Below are 18,997 nucleotides of genomic sequence, written 5' to 3'. Positions count from 1 at the left end.
GGGCTCCACATCCTATGAGGAAGCAGCCACTCTGCCCCACCCTAGGGAGGTCAGGTGCAGCACATGGGGACAGAGGGAAGTTGGGCTTTTCTCCCTAAACCAACTGCAGTGGGGAGGCAATCACCTAGTGCTGCTGAAATCAGAGGGTGAGCCAGCTCCCTCCCGAGAGAGGATGTAGGCAGAGATGCTCTCCCAGCAGAAGAATAAGGGAGGAAGCAGCATGCCTTCCCCTGCTGTTGGATTGGGACTACAGGGCTGCTCTTGTTTACTAACAGGTTTCAGAGTAACAGCCGTGTTAGTCTGTATTCGCAAAAAGAAAAGGAGTACTTGTGGCACCTTAGAGACTAACCAATTTAAATTGGTTCTTGTTTACTAGTTATTCATTCATTAACTCAGAGATTGCTTTAGTGCAGTGGTTTTCAAACTGCGGGTTGCGACGCAGTACTGGGTCTCGGAATGGAAGGCACTGGGCCGCAGCGGCTCTGGTCAGCGCCGCCGACTGGGCCATTAAAAGTCCCGTCAGCGGTGCTGCCCAGCTAAGGCAGGCTAGTCCCTACCTGTTCTGACACTGCGCTGCACCTCGGAAGCACCCAGCAGCAGGTCTGGCTCCTAGGCAGAGGGGCCATGGGGCTGCGTGCGCTGACCCCCCCCCGAACACCGGCTCCGCACTCCCACTGGCTGGTTCCCTGACCTTCTCCCACACCCCAACCCCTTGCCCCAGCCCTGAGCCCCCCCAAACCCGGAGCCCCCTCCTTCACGCAAACCCCTCATCCCTGGCCCCAGCCCAGAACCTGCACCCCCAGCCCAGACCCCTGCCCCAGCCCAGAGCCAATCCCACACCCTGAACCTCTCATTCCCAGCCACACCCTACAGCCCTCACCCCAACCCTCTGCCCCAGCTCTGAGCCCCTCCCACACCCCAAACCCCTCATCCCCAGCTCCGCTGGGTCGTGGGCATCAACAATTTTCTTCAACTGAGTCACCAGAAAAAAAGTTTGAAAACCACTGCTTTAGTGTGAGTATGCGCTTGTAGATGTGTGTGTGTGTGCATGAGTGCACATGTATGCATGTCCATACGTGTGCATGTATGTGTGTGTATTTATATGCATGCATGTTCATATGTGCACACACTTGTGCATATGCACGCACATATTTGTTTACACGTATGTGCATGTTCCTATGTGTGCCTGTGTGAGTGTGCAAGCATGCATGTGCATGTAGGTGTGCTGCCTCACCGATGGTTTGCTAGTGACACTACTGGTTACTCTGCTCTTCTTGCCATCTAATTAAACACATGCAGAGGAATGTGCAAACTGCAACCTAGTCTCCAGCACTTAGGGAGCAAAATAGCAAACCAGGCTCTCTCCACTGGCCCCTGCCAAACATAGCAGAGTACAGCTGAGTGCATGTCTCTGGACTGGGGCAACATCTCCAGAGTCTGACCAAAGGAACATAACTGTGTCCCCTGTACCAGGCCCTTATAAATAAACTGTCTCAAACTCTCTCTCAGCACGAAGTGTTCTCCAGGAAGGATCTAAAGCAGGGAAGACCCTGCTCATTCTCCAGAGCCCGAAGAGAAGAGAAGCAGCAGAAGAGTTTACTACAGCGTAATACACCAAACAGGGAGGCAGAGTTGCTGACAGACAGCCTCTGCACGATCACAAGCAAAAGCCAACAAGAGAGCAGGGGAATCCAGCAGGGCCCATGTATTCCTCCTTCCCACCAAGAAACTTACACATGGGGATGCTTGTGGGTGGGGGGCGGAGGGGGAGTCCCCATAATTCTGGAGATGAATCCAAGTTGCCCCGCTTTCTAGGGGCCAGTCCATTTATAGGAGCTCCCACATTCTGCCAAATGTAACCAGTGGCCCACATCTTGGGGGTAAAATCTCTCTCCCCTCTGACTCATCCCCTCCAACTCAGACTGCTCTTACCTTCCCTTGGATCCTTCTGGCTTGTAGGTGCAAAGCTCTCCCCAGAGCACAGAGCTCCCCCAGCATGTGCATCGCAGGGAAAATAAAGAGGAGCAGGAGCCTGTGGATGAGGCAGACCTCAGCAATGCATGGTGTGCAGGCCACGGTCCATGTTAGTCCAGAGATCAGCCATAGGAGGAATGGGCTATGCTGAAGAGCTGCAAGTCCACTCTAGCCTTTGCATCAACAGCCAAGTGAAAAGTGTTGCAGAGCCTGAAAGGGTTTCGCTTCTGGATTTTCTGTCTGTGAGCTCTAAACTCACTGCTCACCGTGACCACAAGCCTTCCGTCCAAGGGCAGGAAGGGCCCGTAGACCCCCGTAAGAGCACATGACTTACGGGGAAATGACGGCTGAGTCGACGGGGAAAATATGACACACAACAGCAGAAGCAGAGGTGGCGCCCCAAATACAGGACAATCTTGTTCCCATCTTTCCCACCAGTGAGAGCCTTGCCCCAAGCACCTCGCCTGTCACTAATACCCCGGTTCAATTCGTAAATCCTCTTTTAGTAATCAGATGGGAGCCACGTTTTTAAATGTTGTAGCTTTTTTTTTTTTCTCTAACTGGGTGATTCTCCTTTGTGGCACAAATGGGGATTAGATTTTCTTCTCCATTACACTCCCTTTTCTGCCAGGAGTGTAGCCTTCTGTGACTCATCAGCTGGGCAGGTGCAGCGTCCCTCAAAGAGAGCCTCCAGAGGGGGAGTCCAATCGAGAACTGCTTGAAAAAATGCCAAGTTTTCTTGAGGGGCAGGGATTGGGGGGGGGGGGGGGGAATTGCAGGAAACTTTGTTGAAAAAAAATGGTTTTTCTTCAATTTTCAGTAAATATGCTGGGTTTTCACTGATAAAAAACCCCTCTATTTTAGAAAACTGAAAGCCGACTTTCCCAGCAATTGCAGGCATATGTATGGGTCCGTTTGGCGGCTCGGAAGGCAATGCAATTAATGCAGATCAGCATGGGTTTATGGAAAACAGATCCAGTCAAACTAACAATATCTTTTTTTTGAGGAGATTACAAGTTTGACTGCAAAAAGTAATAGTGTTGACGGGGCCATCCCGGGGTGGGGGAAGGCCTGAAACATAGACTCCAAGTTTCTAATCTGCCAGGGGGTGCTCCGCCCAGGCCCTGCCCCCACTCCACCTCTTCCCCCCCTCTTCCTGCCCCCACCCTACCTCTTCCCTGCCCAGTTCCGCCCCCTCCCCTGAGCACGCTGCACCCTTGCTCCTCTTTCCTCCCCCGCCAGCACCAAAAGAAATCTGATGAGGTTCAGCAAGGACAAATGCAGAGTCCTGCACTTAGGACGGAAGAATCCCATGCACTGCTACAGGCTGGGGACCGACTGGCTAAGTGGCAGTTCTGCAGAAAAGGACCTGGAGATTATAGCGGACGACAAGCTGGATACAAGTCAACAGAATCCTGATCCCCATCAGTTGGCTAGTGCCTGGAAGTGAAGATGACCAGCCCTTACCAGCTCTTCTGTGTGTCAGGGCGCCTGTCACTCCTAACCAGCCACACCTATTGATGTGGCACCTTAGAGACTAACAAATTTATTTGGGCATAAGCTTTCGTGGGCTAAAACCCACTTCATCAGATACATGGAGTGAAAAATACAGTAAGCAGTATATATATACACAGCACATGAAAAGATGGGAGTTGCCTTACCAAGTGGGGGGTCAGTGCTAATGAGGCCAGTTCATTTAAGGTGGAGTGGCCTATTCTCAACAGTTGACAAGAAGGGGTAAATATCAATAGAAGGAAAATTACTTTTGTAGTGCTAATGAGGCCAATGCAATCAAGGTGGACGTCAGCCATTTCCAACTGTTCAACTTTCAACTGTTGGAAGTGGCCGATATTGGTGGTATCACCAATATCAGTCAGTGGTAATACCAGCTGGACAATGGGGTGGGAGGAGGTATTTTTTCATATCCTCTGTGTATATATAAAGTCTGCTGCAGTTTCCACGGCATGCATCTGATGAAGTGAGCTGTAGCTCACGAAAGCTCATGCTCAAATAAATTGGTTAGTCTCTAAGGTGCCACAAGTCCTCCTTTTCTTTTTGCGAATACAGACTAACACGGCTGTTACTCTGAAACTTCTCGTGTCTTGCTTACAATACTCCTGCTAATGCGTCCCAGAATGATGTTTGCTTTTTTTGCAACAGCGTTACACTGTTGACTGAAAATTTAGCTTGTGATCCACTATGACCCCCAGATCCCTTTCCACAGTACTCCTTCCTAGGCAGTCATTTCCCATTTTGTATATGTGCAACTGATTGTTCCTAAGTGGCATACTTTGCATTTGTCCTTATTGGATTTCACCCTATTTACTTCAGACCATTTCTCCAGTTTGTCCAGATCATTTTGAATTTTAATCCTGTCCTCCAAAACACTTGCAACCCCTCCCAGCTTGGTATCGTCCGGAAACTTTATAAGTCTACTCTCTATGCCACTATCTAAATCATTGATGAAGATATTGAACAGAACCGTCCCCTTAGAAGTCAGTGGCAAAACTCCCACTGGCTTCTAAATAGGAAGAATTTCATCCTCAGAGCTGCTCTCAAGTTGCAGCACTGCAGTCATTACTCCCCCAAAGTCCCTGGTATTGCTGTCGGTATTATAGCTGTGAATTTGGGGATTTCTTCCAGAGTGTGGCCTTCACAGTCTCACCCTTCAACTCCCTAACTCAAGCAACTGCCTTTCTTTCACGGGCCACATGTCTAGTCTGTGAAACGGACATGTGATGAGAAGAGTTTTCACAGCATTGGGTGTCAAATTATGAGTCAAAAACTACACATCCTGGAGGGTGCCTGGAACAGTCAAGTGCCAAAAACCTAAAGAAAATAATGACAAAACCAGGAAAATAGTCTCTCTCCTAAAACCCCCTCTATTAACCAACGTGTAGAGTTGGGTCATTCACTGCCAGAGAAATGCGCACACAAGTTTTAGGAGAGTTATATATAGTCCAGCTGCAAAGCCAGGCTCTCAGGTCTTGGACATTGGTGTATTTACACAAATTCAGTAAGCTAAGTACATTCCATTTATCTTGATTACCAGCACAAGCGGCTACATTTGCAAGGGAAATTTAATTGGGAACAGAGTGTGAAAGACACCCCCCGCCCCCGCTTCCTCCCTGTCAATCACTGCTCCAATCCAGAAGCACTAATCACATCGCAGAAATCAATACCCTGGCTTGCTACCAATGTGAGGAATGAATTCGTACAAATACCGTGACAGGTGATCGGTCCCGAGCCGTCCTGCATGGTGAGGCGGTGCGTCTGCAGCCGTGGGGCAACATGCAGAAGCATGTGTCCGTGCTGGCTCGCCACGCTATGACAGGTGTCCCTTGGAGCGGATCAGAATTCACACCCCCCCCACCCCACCGCCCCGCACTGCAGGGCTGCACCCTGCTCTCTCACAGCCACTTCAGAGCGAGATCAGTTGTGAAAGTAACACATAAAGCGCTTTACTCTAAAGTTACAGAGCTCTCACTCCGTGCTTGCCCAGCTGGAGTTTCCTTTTAGCTCCAGTGAAAGCTGCAGGAGCAGAGAGTATCAAATGGGACCCTTTGTTTACTGGAAGGGAGCAGGGCAGCTGTGGAAAGGCAGATCCACCCCCCTCGCTGGGTTTCAGAGCTTGGTTCCAGCCCCAGTCCAAACATCTACACTGATCATCACAGAGTCAGTTGATCTGGGCTCTGAGACTGTTTGCCATGGGAGTCTTTTTTTTCGCAGCACCTCTCCCTCTCTCTCTTTCCTAGACCTTAGCCATTCCATGCCACTCACCGCTGCTGCTTTGCAGCCCCTTGTGATTCTGTGCTGGGTGCATGGGACTCTGCCGTTGCAAACAACAGGAGTCTGATTCTACACACTGCAACTTGTGCCATCAGTTACACCGGTGCAAAGGGTAGATAAAATACTATGTCCACTCACTGACACCAGAGGTAGCATTTCATGCCCATTTTGCACTCACTGGGCAGATTCTCTTCTCACACCGGTTTTACACTCATTGACTCCAATGGAGTTACTCCTGATTTAGGGCCAGATCCTGGGGTCTGGTCGAACTGGATGCAGCACAGGTTGGGGTGTGTGTACAAAGGTGGCATAAAGCATACATTGTATTCTCCAATCCTGGAGCCACTGTGTGCAGCGTTACTTTACATGCAATAATTTATAGCAGTCCAAGGGCTGTTCTAATGTATGCCTCCTGCTAACGGACCCAAGGATCAAAACCACAGCCAGGGATAAAGACTGTATAAGGCCTTGTCCCATTTGGCTGCAGCAGGAAGAGGGTGACATAAAAACCCAAAGATACTGAACAATAGTTCAGGAAAAGGAGGATGCAGTGAGACATTGGTGTGGTGCAGCCATGAACCCTTTATGTTCACTGCTGCTTGAGTCTGAAGTCACAACTAAAACTGAGTAAAACTTTCATTATGAAACCCCAAAACCACATAAAATTCAGCTAGGTCCAGGTTTCATTTTACAGATTCAAATAGGTTACTGGGGTGCAGGAGACTCTAAAGAAAGGGAGAGAGAGCCTGGGTCCAGTTTAAAGCAAGTTTGGGCTGATTTATGGTTTCACCTCAAACCTGGCTGAACTTGTGGTTGTGGCTGGTTCTGATATGAAACCAGATGCCCTCACTCTGGCACCACTCCTAGGCATGTAGATGACAAGCTCAGACTTTGCTTTCAGGCAGGATCTGCTTCATGTTCACTGCTCTTATGAGGATCATTCCTGCCAGGGGACTCATATTTGCAGAGAGCAAATACAGGGGGAACCCAGACACAGAGGAAGCCAATTCATTACAGAATTCAAAGGGACTTATTCACAGCATTCACTCCACTCCCATTAGCAGCTTCTACTGTGTCTGTCAGTGTCTCAGAGTCCATAGGCTCAAAACTCTTTTGCTAAATCTGGACTGGGAAGTGCAGGCTAGTTCCTGGATACTAATGACTCTTTGGGGAATTCCTCATTCACGTCACCTTCAATTACTTCTAGGGGAAGAAAATTATTTTCAGGAAGCATCGGTTCTTTAAATTTAGCATCTCTACTTCCATTCCCAAAGTCAGCTTCAGAAAAACAATTCGGGGGGAAAAAATAAAATAATTCCCAAATCCACTGCCAAACATACTCAGAAAAAACAACCAAGCAAAGCCCTTCCACCTGACGGGGAAGTCAGAGCAACTGGTGCCCAGTTCAGCATAGCAGTCCTGGATGATCCTGGAAAGGGGGAAACTTTGCCTGGAAAACACAGGTATATTTCTGGGCTCGAAAGAGTTCTGCAATAGGCTAATTGCAGGGATTCTCCATACAAACTGTCAGGAACAGTATCCCCGATGAGGCCACGGCACACCTGGTGGCTGAGCTTTGTGCTTTGTCCTCACCCACAACCATTTCAGATTTGGGGACAATTTATACCTTCAAGTCAGTGGCACTACTATGGGTACCCGCATGGCCCCACAGTATGCCAACATTTTTATGGATGACTTAGAACAACGCTTCCTCAGCTCTCATCCCCTAGTGCCCCTCCTCTACTTGCGCTACATTGATGACATCTTCATCATATGGACCCAAGGGAAGGAGGCCCTTGAAGAATTCCACCTGGATTTCAACAATTTCTGCCCCACCATCAACCTCAGTCTGGACCAGTCCACACAAGAGATCCACTTCCTGGACACTACAGTGCAAATAAGTGATGGTCACATAAACACCACCCTATACCGGAAACCTATTGATCGCTATACTTACCTACATGCCTCCAGCTTTCATCCAGGACACATCACACAATCTATTGTCTACAGCCAAGCCCTAAAATACAACCGAATTTGCTCCAATCCCTCAGACAGAGACTAACACTTACAAGATCTTTATCAAGCATTCTTAAAACTACAATACCACCTGGGGAAGTGAGGAAACAGGTTGACAGAGCGAGACAGGTACCCAGAAGTCACCTACTACAGGACAGACCCAACAAGGAAAATAACAGAACACCACTGGCCATCACATACAGCCCCCAGCTAAAACCTCTCCAGCACATCATCAAGGATCTACAACCTATCCTGGAAAATGATCCCTCACTCTCCCAGACCTTGGGAGGAAGGCCAGTCCTCACTTACAGACAGCCCCCCAACCTGAAGCAATACTCACCAGCAACTGCACACCACAGAAACAGTAACCCAGGAACCAATCTCTGTAACAAACTTCGTTGCCTACTCTGTCCCCATATCTACTGTAGCGACACCATCAGAGGATTCAATCACATCAGCCACACCATCAGGGACTCATTCACCTGCACATCTACTAATGTTTCTATGCTATCATGTGCAAGCAATGCCCCTCTGCCATGTACATTGGCCCAACCAGACAGTCTCTATGTAAAAGAATAAATGGACACATATCGGACATCAGGAATGGTAACATACAAAAGCCAGTCGGAGAACGCTTCAATCTTCCTGGACATTCTATAACAGATTTAAAAGTAGCCATACTTGAACAAATAAACTTCAGAAACAGACTTCAAAGAGAAACTGCAGAACTAAAATTCATTTGCAAATTTAACACCATTAATTTGGGCTTGAATAGGGACTGGGAGTGGCTGGCTCACTACAAAAGCAGCTTTGCCTCTCCTGGACTTGACACCTCCTCATCAATTATTGGGAGTTGACTGCATCCACCCTGATCGAATTGGCCCTGTCAACACTGGTTCTCCACTTGTGAGGTAACTCCCCTCTCTTCATGTGTCAGTATATAATGCCTGCATATATAATTTTCATTCCATGCATCTGAAGAAGTGGGTTTTTTACTCACGAAAGCTTATGCCCAAATAAATCTGTTACTCTTTAAGGTGTCACCGAATTCTTTGTTGTTTTTGTGGATACAGCTACCCCCTGATACTTGACTCCATACAAGGGTGTGCAATACCGTGACTTGCTTTAAGGGACTTGCTTTGAGGGGGAAAGCAACATTTCACAGATTTAAGGTTCGATATGTCAAGCTGCATAGGGATTATAAAATACCTTTCCACAGACATAATTAAAAATGGTTCAGTCTCCCCTCCCTATTAATTATTAGATTGCAATAATATTTGTGCATTAGGGATGAGTGAATGCCACCAAAGAAATTCAGGGTCAGCATTTAGGGTCAAATTTCAGGGAACCTCTAACTGTCGATGACAGAGGACATTATAGTATGATAGTGTGCTTATGCATAGAATAACCTCTTGGAACTCAGAGCCCTCAACTGTCAGAAAATGCTTGATGAGAGAGGACAGTACATCTGGTAGAAGGAATAAAAGCTGAATGTTGCACCATCTTAGCTCTCTGTTTCATTATGTTTGAACACTGAACACAGGCCCTTCTCAGTTTCTATCCCGGAAGGACTTTACTGATTTTCTTCTATCCATTTCTTTATCATTATTATCATTATTTATTAGTTGTGCTATCCACAGGGTTTGCAGGCCCTCATTCAGGGATCAGGGCCCCAGCATGCGAGGCACTGCACACACTGCAGAGTGAGATACACTCCCAAGAACTGACAGACAGAAATTAAGAGGAGACTCAATCAGCGGGCTGAGTTGGCAAAGAGAGGATTACGGTAGTGATGATGAGGGCATGTGACCCTTTCGACTCGCTGAGAGCAGAAGGTGCAGGTTTGGAGTCAGTTTTATAAAGGTTATAAATGAACAAGAGATATTGATGAGATACAAGAAACTTTGTGGTGAGAATAATTTCATTGGAATTCACTGATCAAACTCCAGCCGTGGTGGGAAGAAATTCCAAGTGGTTACTATCTGCCAGCTGTTTCAGGGGCCTGTGTGCAATGATCTGGTGGGTGTCAGCAGCACTGTGCATCCACAGCACAAAAAATACCAGCTGTCCCCCTTGTTAGCAGTTATAGCAGAGACCACTGAATGGGCTGCACAGACTGAAATAGCCACTGGCCCAAGGGGCGGTCACTTCAGGTCATGGCTCAAGCGCAATGACTGGGAAGCGTGGGGGAAGCTCACACTGCTGCTGCCTGTGATGTTCCAGCTCTGTGGATAAGCAGGGAGTTTCATTCTCCAGGGCTGGCAGTCCCCCACCTAGCCCCAGCATGAAATTCACTTAGAAAAAGGAAACCATGTATATCCTGTTAGGACAATTTCCAGGGCCTTTTTTTTTTTTTTACCAGACACAGAGTTTTCTCTCTATCTCACATCCCCCCCAGATTTCTAATTTCTAAAATCTGCAACAATCCCAAATGTGACAAGCACACATTAGCGACACAATGTCATTTTTGTGGATCCCCCGCCCACCCTTCCAAAAAAGTTTCCAGTCAAGGACCTGATAAGAGAACCACCTATTGAATGATGCACTGATCTAAGAGGCAGACCCCCTCCGAAAGAGCTGAGAAAGCAACAGGAATATGACAAGACTACCATTTCAGTGCAACCAAAGCTATGCATTCAGCAGCAGCCTGCTATATGATAGACGAATGCTACCTACTTCTTCTAGAACAGCCACTGGGGCAATCTGCCAGTGTCATGTGCACCTGAGGTCCCATCCCAAACAAAGGCAGCAGGGCGCAGTTCTTGACAAGCCATCTCCTTGCCTGCTCTGATTGTGCAGCCAGGCAACCTAATCCAGCTGCTGGCTTTCTAGGGGCTGTGTTGCATGCTTCAAAGTCTGAAAAAGTCTCAGTAAAAAGGGAAGTGCCTGTGTTATTTCAAGATGACTTCCGCTTTGATGAAAGATGTCTCCCAAGGAGAGAGCCTTGTTGTTCGCGATCTCCTTGGCAATTTCGCAGGGCCCGGGGTGGGAGAGGAAGGGCCGAGCATTGCGAGACTTTTCTACTCTTCAGAAAACAAATGAATGTTCAGGTCAGGTGGAGACTGTATAAAACTTGGGGTGAGCCAAAACTAACAGTAAGTGGCATGAGTCACTTAGCTGGCATTACCACCTCAGCCACAGCTCCAGCGGGGTGGCGTGTGTTGGCTCACCCCACCAAGAAACCATGCATGGAACTTCTGTCATGATGCCAGCCTGCTAGGAGGCAGCGTCTGAGAAAAACAAGCCTTGCTAAATATACAGGGCACACACATAAACAATGTTGCTAAGAGCGACAGGGAGGCATCTGGCTAATGCATGGCTACTTTTCCAACTCTACAGTCTAGCTTTGCATTTCTTCTGATAACAGTGCCACTGTGCATTTCTATAGGGCCTTTCATCCCTGGCAGGTCTCAGAGCACTTCACAAGCATTGAAGTGTCTGGATGTCTGGCTGGTGAGTCTTGCCCACATGTTCAGGGTTTAGTTGATCGCCATATTTGGGATCGGGAAGGAATTTTCCCCCAGGGCAGATTGGCAGAGGCCCTGGGGGTTTTTTGCCTTCCCCTGCAGCATGGGGCACGGGTCACTTGCTGGAGGATTCTCTGCACCTTGAAGTCTTTAAACCATGATTTGAGGACTTCAGTAGCTCAGACATAGGTGAGAGGTTTATTGCATTAGTGGGTGGGTGAGATTCTGTGGCCTGCATTGTGCAGGTCAGACTAGATGATCATAATGGTCCCTTCTGACCTTGATATCTACCAAGATATCTTGATATCTGATCTTGATATCATATAGATATGAGATCTATTCTATATCTAGAATCTTGATATCTATGATTCTATGATTCATTCTTCTTCACAGGAAGATCAGTACTGCCCTCATTTCACAGACAGGGAAACTGAGGCACCAGGAAGGGAAGTGATGTGCCCAAGGTCACACGGCAAATCCGTGGCAAAGCTAGGAACAGACTCCGCAAATCTTGACTCTCAGTCACATTGTCTCACCATGGGAGAACGCTCCAGCCTGAGATACAATTACTTGACAGTCAGTCCTCTCCTGCTTATACTTTGTGATGTCAGAAGGAACCGTTCCCTGTATAGCTCACGCTCCACCCAGAGTGTGAACCAGGGACTTGGTGTCCTAGCTGATTAGTTGTATTGCATGAAGTCCAGCTCACTGTATTGCATGAAGTCCAGCTCCCAGGCTTCCTAGGCTTCCCTGGGATTTTATGACTGAGGTAGGATGATGTAGGATTGGCCAGGTAATTCCCAGGAACACTGGCTGCAGGCAGACAGCAATCCTGATCAGTGGTGAGTCAAGCTATCACCATCCATGATTTGTTAAGGGACAAGGCCCCTGATTTTGCATGTACAGCCAAAGACTTGGCAGCAGGAACATAATCCACACAGCCTGCTCTGGCGAGATATTTCAGTATGAATTGAGAGGTGACCAGTGAGTAATTATGGGCAGCTACTCACCTGCCTTTCCCCCTGGTTCAATGTATATCTGAGCTATGCCAGGTACTGTGGATAACATCAAGTCTGAGTGTCCAGTTCACCCAAGCTGGCTGCTGCAGTGGTGCAGATATGCAGAGTCTGCTTGACACTAGAGCCTGATTTAAGGCCAGCTAGCTGAAGCTCAGTAGGGATGACTGAGGTCTTGTTGGTAGATTGTGGGAAGCATCCAGAAGGGCTGGCAAATATTCAGTCAGCATGCCTGACTGAGGGAATGCAACTCCCAACGGGGATACAGATTTATAACTCGGGGGGAGAAGGGTGAACTGGACCACCTAACTTTGTTAGATGCCCAAGCGTCAGCCATAGATAGGAGCCCTTTTTCCTGCCCATGCTGGGGTAGAATCATAGAATCATAGAATATCAGGGTTGGAAGGACCTCAGGAGGTCATCTAGTCCAACTCCCTGCTCAAAAGCAGGACCAATCCCCAATTAAATCATCCCAGCCAGAGCTTTGTCAAGCCTGACCTTAAAAACTTCTAAGGAAGGAGATTCCACCACCTCCCTAGGCAACGCATGATGAGTAAGATGAGTGTGACGAGGATTTTTTGGATGCTGACCTTGCCACACTTATTCACGCTCTTGTCACGGTGATACTAGCCTACTGTGATGCATCCACTCCACAGGTTACATCCTGAGCCCTTTTAGACACTCAGGCTAGTGCAGAAACAGCTGGTCTACAGAGCAGGACATCACCAGGCATTCGCGTGGTACTTTTGTAGCCAGCCTTGCAAGGTATGTACATGCCAGATATGCTAAATATTCGTATGCCCCTTCATGCTTTGGACACCATTCCAGAGGACATGCTTCCATGCTGATGATGCTCATTAAAAAAATAATGTGTTAATTAAATTTGCGAATGAACTCCTTGGGGGAGAATTGTATGCCTTCTGCTCTGTTTTGCCTGCATTCTGCCATATAGTTCATGGTATAGCAGTCTTGGATGATGACCCATCACATGTTCATTTTAACACTTTCACTGCAGATTTGACAAAATGCAAAGACACCAATGTGAGATTTCTAAGGATACATATAGCACTTGACCCAAGGTTTAAGAATCTGACATGCCTTCCAAAATCTGAAAGGGATGAGTTGTGAAGCATGCTTTCAGATAGAATCATAGAATCATAGAATATCAGGGTTGGAAGGGACCCCTGAAGGTCATCTAGTCCAACCCCCTGCTCAAAGCAGGACCAATTCCCAGTTAAATCATCCCAGCCAGGGCTTTGTCAAGCCTGACCTTAAAAACCTCTAAGGAAGGAGATTCTACCACCTCCCTAGGTAACGCATTCCAGTGTTTCACCACCCTCTTAGTGAAAAAGTTTTTCCTAATATCCAATCTAAACCTCCCCCACTGCAACTTGAGACCATTACTCCTCGTTCTGTCATCTGCTACCATTGAGAACAGTCTAGAGCCATCCTCTTTGGAACCCCCTTTCAGGTAGTTGAAAGCAGCTATCAAATCCCCCCTCATTCTTCTCTTCTGCAGGCTAAACAATCCCAGCTCCCTCAGCCTCTCCTCATAAGTCATGTGTTCCAGACCCCTAATCATTTTTGTTGCCCTTCACTGGACTCTCTCCAATTTATCCACATCCTTCTTGTAGTGTGGGGCCCAAAACTGGACACAGTACTCCAGATGAGGCCTCACCAATGTCGAATAGAGGGGAACGATCACGTCCCTCGATCTGCTCGCTATGCCCCTACTTATACATCCCAAAATGCCATTGGCCTTCTTGGCAACAAGGGCACATGTCCTCTGGAATGGTGGTTGAAGCATGAAGGGACATATGAATCTTTAGCGCATCTGGCATGTAAGTATCTTGCGGCACCGGCTACGACACTGCCATGTGAACACCTGTTCCCACTTTCAGGTGACATTGTAAACAAGAAGCAGGCAGCATTATCTCCTGCAAATGTAAACAAACTTGTTTGTCTGAGAAATTGGCTGAACCAGAAGTAGGACTGTGTGGACTTGTAGACTCTAAAGTTTTACATTGTTTTATTTTTGAAGGCAGGTTTTTTTTGTACATAATTCTACATTTGTAAGTTCAACTTTCATGCTAAAGAGATTGCACTACAGTATTTGTAATGGGGGAATTGAAAAATACTATTTCTTTTATTTTTTTGAAGTGCAAATATTTGTAATAAAAAATAAATATAAAGATGTCTTAAAAGAGCAACACTCCGATGCAGAAACTACAGAACCTGAACCACCAAATTAAAGAAAATCAGCCTTCTGCTGGTGGCATCTGACTCAGATGTTGAAAATGAACATGCATTGGTCCGCACTGTTTTGAATCGTTATCGAGCAGAACCCATCATCAGCATGGATGCATGTCCTCTGGAATGGTGGTTGAAGCATGAAGGGACATATGAATCTTTAGCGCATCTGGCATGTAAGTATCTTGCGGCACCGGCTACGACACTGCCATGTGAACACCTGTTCCCACTTTCAGGTGACATTGTAAACAAGAAGCAGGCAGCATTATCTCCTGCAAATGTAAACAAACTTGTTTGTCTGAGAAATTGGCTGAACCAGAAGTAGGACTGTGTGGACTTGTAGACTCTAAAGTTTTACATTGTTTTATTTTTGAAGGCAGGTTTTTTTTGTACATAATTCTACATTTGTAAGTTCAACTTTCATGCTAAAGAGATTGCACTACAGTATTTGTAATGGGGGAATTGAAAAATACTATTTCTTTTATTTTTTTGAAGTGCAAATATTTGTAATAAAAAATAAATATAAAGTGTGCACTGTAAATTTTGTATTCTGCGTTGTAACTGAAATCAATATATTTGAAAATGTAGAAAACATCCAAAAATATTTAAATAAATGGTATTCTATTATTAACAGCACGATTAATTGCATGATTATTTTTTTTAATCGTGCGATTAATTGAGATAAAAAAATTTTATTGCCTGACAGCCCTACTAAAAACATATGGCACCAGAGTTCTGTGAGTTAAGCTGGCTGGAGTTTGTTGTTTTAACCCATGTAAGTGGTATAGCATGAAGTTACTTAATATTCAGGTTGATGGAGACAGGACTTGCTTTATCTATCAGTGATCTTACTGATCAGTGGTTTGGTGCCAAGTACAATGAAATGCATGGGTGGAGCAGTTCATGATGTCTGTGTGGACTATAAACATGTATGATATGAATTTGACATTTTGTAAGAGTGCCCAAGAGCATGGGATGATTGTTGCTAGGTGACACATCTAAACAAATAAATAAAAAACAGTTTCTTCTAGATCTGGTTCAATTTTTTGTAGCTAATAGTTTATCTGGTTAATTTAGCACATTCTTCTGCTTGCCAAGTAACCACAAAAAAGGACACAGCTTTCATGGTCATTATTCATGATTATTCACTGGCTCATTTATACAATAGATTCCTGCCTTGTGAAATAGGCAACGTGATTATTTGCTGATCAGGATTCATGGCTAGAGATGAATGATAGTTCTCCTAACTCACATGGTATTTTTGTTGTTCTTTGACTGGATGACTTAAGTGACCAAACCAGCCACTGAAGCTTTGATTTTCTCAGGAAGAGGATGGAATGGGGAAAGAAGGCAGAGCTGTCAGATGATGAGCAGGTCAATGGAACAGCACTCCATGTTATATTTTGTTCTGTCCTCATTTGCTCTAGAAAGTGTAATATATTTGGTTACATACAGTGGACTCCAGAGTTAAAAATAGATGGTTTCCTTCCTGACTGAGGGAGGAAGACAAAGGTTAGGTTTATGGGCTGTCTTACACATTAGCTTGTCACATTAACACCAAGTAATTGTGTGTGGATGTGCATGGTCCACTTTATAAAACTGTGTTCTGATTCTTGCCTAGTTCATTTAATTGTCTGAGTGCCAGTCACTTAGGCAGGGGTGTTTAGAAGAAAATTATATATACAACCACACAAATTGTCTGTCAAGGGCATGGATTGAAATTTACTGCTATCATTTTCTGGCCATGCTTTCACTCCCAATCTATTCTCTATGTGTACCTGTGCATTGCTGATTGCAAACAGTGCTTTCATGTACCCTGGCCCTTCTCGATGTATAACCCGCATTAGTGCAAAGTCTCTAACAATTTTTTCACTACTGTCACTGACAATTCCCCAAGCAATTTTAATTATTGCTTATGCTTTTGCGCTCCTGTCTGCAAAGGATAAAGTCATGCACCCTAGTCAGTGTCATGGGAATAACTATATTTAGGATGCCAGGTCTCTGGCCTCAGGTTTTGGGAACTGCTGTGTCACTGTTTAACGATCCCATCATCTTTCCATAAATACAGCAATATTTCATGCAGTACCTGTCTCCACCAAGACTTACCCTATTTGCAAACACTTTAGTGAATAAATCATTTGGTACCCAAATGCTGGTGCAAAATGGAGCTGAGAATCAGACTCACTGGCTTTATTTTTGATGTGTTAGCCCCCACGCTGGTTGATTCAAAGCCAACAACCCATTCTTTTCACAGAAAGAGCCAAAACACAAGGCGTGGTAGTAATGGGGAACTACCCAAACTTCTGTTGGAAAAGTAATACAGCAAAATATAAAATTTCCAGTAAGTTTTGGAATGTGTTGGGGACAACTTTTTGTTTCAGAAAATGGCGGAAGTAGCCAAAAGGGCAGCCATTTTACACTTGATTCTGACCAACAGGAGGAATTGGTTGCAAAAATGTGAAGATGGAAGGCAATTTGGGTGAAAGTGATAATTAAGTGAGAGGTTTCATAATTCTAAGGAAAGGAAGAAGTGAGAGCAGCAGAATAAAGACAATGGACATCAAAAAAGCAAACTTTAACTCAGAGAGCTGGCAGGTAAGGTTCCATGGGAAGAAAATCTACAGGATAAAGGAGTTCAGGAGAGTTGGCAGTTTCTCAAGGAAACAATATTAGAGGCACAACTCTGTAAGCTATTCTTATGTAAAGGAAAGATGGGAAGAATAGTAGGAGGCCAGTATGGCTCCATTAAGGGCTTTTTAATGACCTGAAGATCAAAAAGTGCAAACGTGGACAAATTGTTAAGGATAAGTACAAAAGAATAGTGCAAAGCAGATGGGGTCAAATGAGAAAGGCTAAGATACAACACAAGGGACATAAAAGGTAATAAGAAGAGGTTCTGTAAATACATTAGGAGCAAGAGAAAGATAAAAGTGTACATGCTCTACTTAGCTGTGAAGGAGAGCTAAAAACTGATGATACCAAGAAGGCTGAGGTGTTTAATGCCTATTTTGCTTCATTATCTTCGCTAAAACTGTTAATGGTGGCCAGATACTCAGCACAATTAATATTAACAGCAAGGTGGAAGGAACAGAAGTAGGGAACAAGCTGGTTAAAGAATATTTAGATAAATTGGATGTAGCCAAGTCAGCAGGATGTGATGAAATTCACCCTAGGGTACTTAAGGAACTAGTTGAAGCAATCTCTGAACTGTTAGCAATTGTCTTTGCAAATTCATGAAGGATGGGTGAGGTCCCAGAGAACAGGAGAAGGGCAAACCTAGTACCTATCTTTAAAAAGCGGGGAAAGGAGGACCTGGCCAATTATAGGCCAGTCAGCCTAACTTTGATACCTGGAAAGATACTGGGACAATCAATTCGTAAGCACCTGGAGGATAATTGGTTTATAAAGAATAGCCAGCATTGATTTGTCAAGAACAAATCATGCCAAACTAACTTAATTTCCTTCTTTCACAGGCTTAGTGGCCTAGTGGAAGGGACGGGGAGGGGAAGCTGTAGAAATTATATATCCTGTAGAAATGATATATCTTGATTTTAGTAAGGCTTTTGACATAGTCCCACATGACATTCTCATAAACAAACATAGGGAAATGGGGTCTAGATTAAATTACTATACAGTGGGTGCACAACTGTTGAAAGACCATTCTCAAAGAGTAATTTTCAATGGTTTGCTGTCCACCTAGGATGGTTGAGGGGCCCTTCAGGGGTGAGTCATGGGTCCATTACTATTCAATATTTTCATTAATCACTTGGAGTGCACTTATAAAATTTGCAGATGACAACAAGCTGGGAGGGATTGCAAGAATTTTGGAGGACAGGATTAAAATTCAAAACCACCTGGACAAATTAGACAATTGTTTGGAATCAATAAGATGAAATTCAAAAAAGAGAAGTGCAAAGTGTAACACTTAGGAAGGAAAACTCAAATTCACACCTACAAAATTGGGAATAACTGGCTAGGCAGTAGTACTGCTGAAAAGGATCTGCGGATTATAGTGGATTGCAAATGGAATATGACTCAACAACACAATGCTGTTGCAAAAAAGACTAATATTGTTCTAGGGTGTATTAACAGGAGAATTGTATGTATGACACGGGAGGTAAATGTCCCACTCTACCCGGCACTGGTGAGTATTGTGTCCAGTTCTGAGCACCACACTTCAGGAAAGATGTGGATAAATTGGAGAGAGTCCAGAGGAGAACAACAAAAGGGATAAAAGGTTTACAAAACCTGACCTGTGAGGAAAGATTAAAACAACTGGACATGTTTAGTTTTGAAAAAAGAACACTGAGGTGGGGACCTGAAAACAGTCTTCAAATATGCAAAGAATGGTTGTAAAAGAGGATGGTGCTCAATTGTTCTCCATGTCCACTGAAGGTAAGACAAGTAGTAATGGGCTTAATCTGCAGCAAGGGCGATTTTGGTTAATATTAGGAAAATTTTTCTAATGCTAAGGATAGTTACGCT

General features: G+C 45.3%; 1 protein-coding gene across 2 annotated transcripts in view; it reads right to left on the bottom strand.

Moving 5' to 3' along the window:
* PIK3R6 (phosphoinositide-3-kinase regulatory subunit 6) overlaps positions 1-2,202 on the bottom strand; it is a 56,575-nt gene extending 54,373 nt beyond the window's left edge. For both annotated transcript variants that reach the window (XM_073310796.1, XM_073310799.1), the window contains exon 1: positions 1,933-2,202. The gene's annotated coding sequence lies outside the window, so the exon portion shown is untranslated. The remainder of the gene's footprint in view (positions 1-1,932) is intronic.
* Between the last annotated feature and the right edge of the window lie 16,795 nt (positions 2,203-18,997).

The sequence above is a fragment of the Lepidochelys kempii genome, chromosome 14 (genome assembly GCF_965140265.1).
Source record: "Lepidochelys kempii isolate rLepKem1 chromosome 14, rLepKem1.hap2, whole genome shotgun sequence".
Taxonomy (NCBI): Eukaryota; Metazoa; Chordata; order Testudines; family Cheloniidae; genus Lepidochelys; species Lepidochelys kempii.
This window is presented reverse-complemented; position numbering and strand designations above follow the sequence as displayed.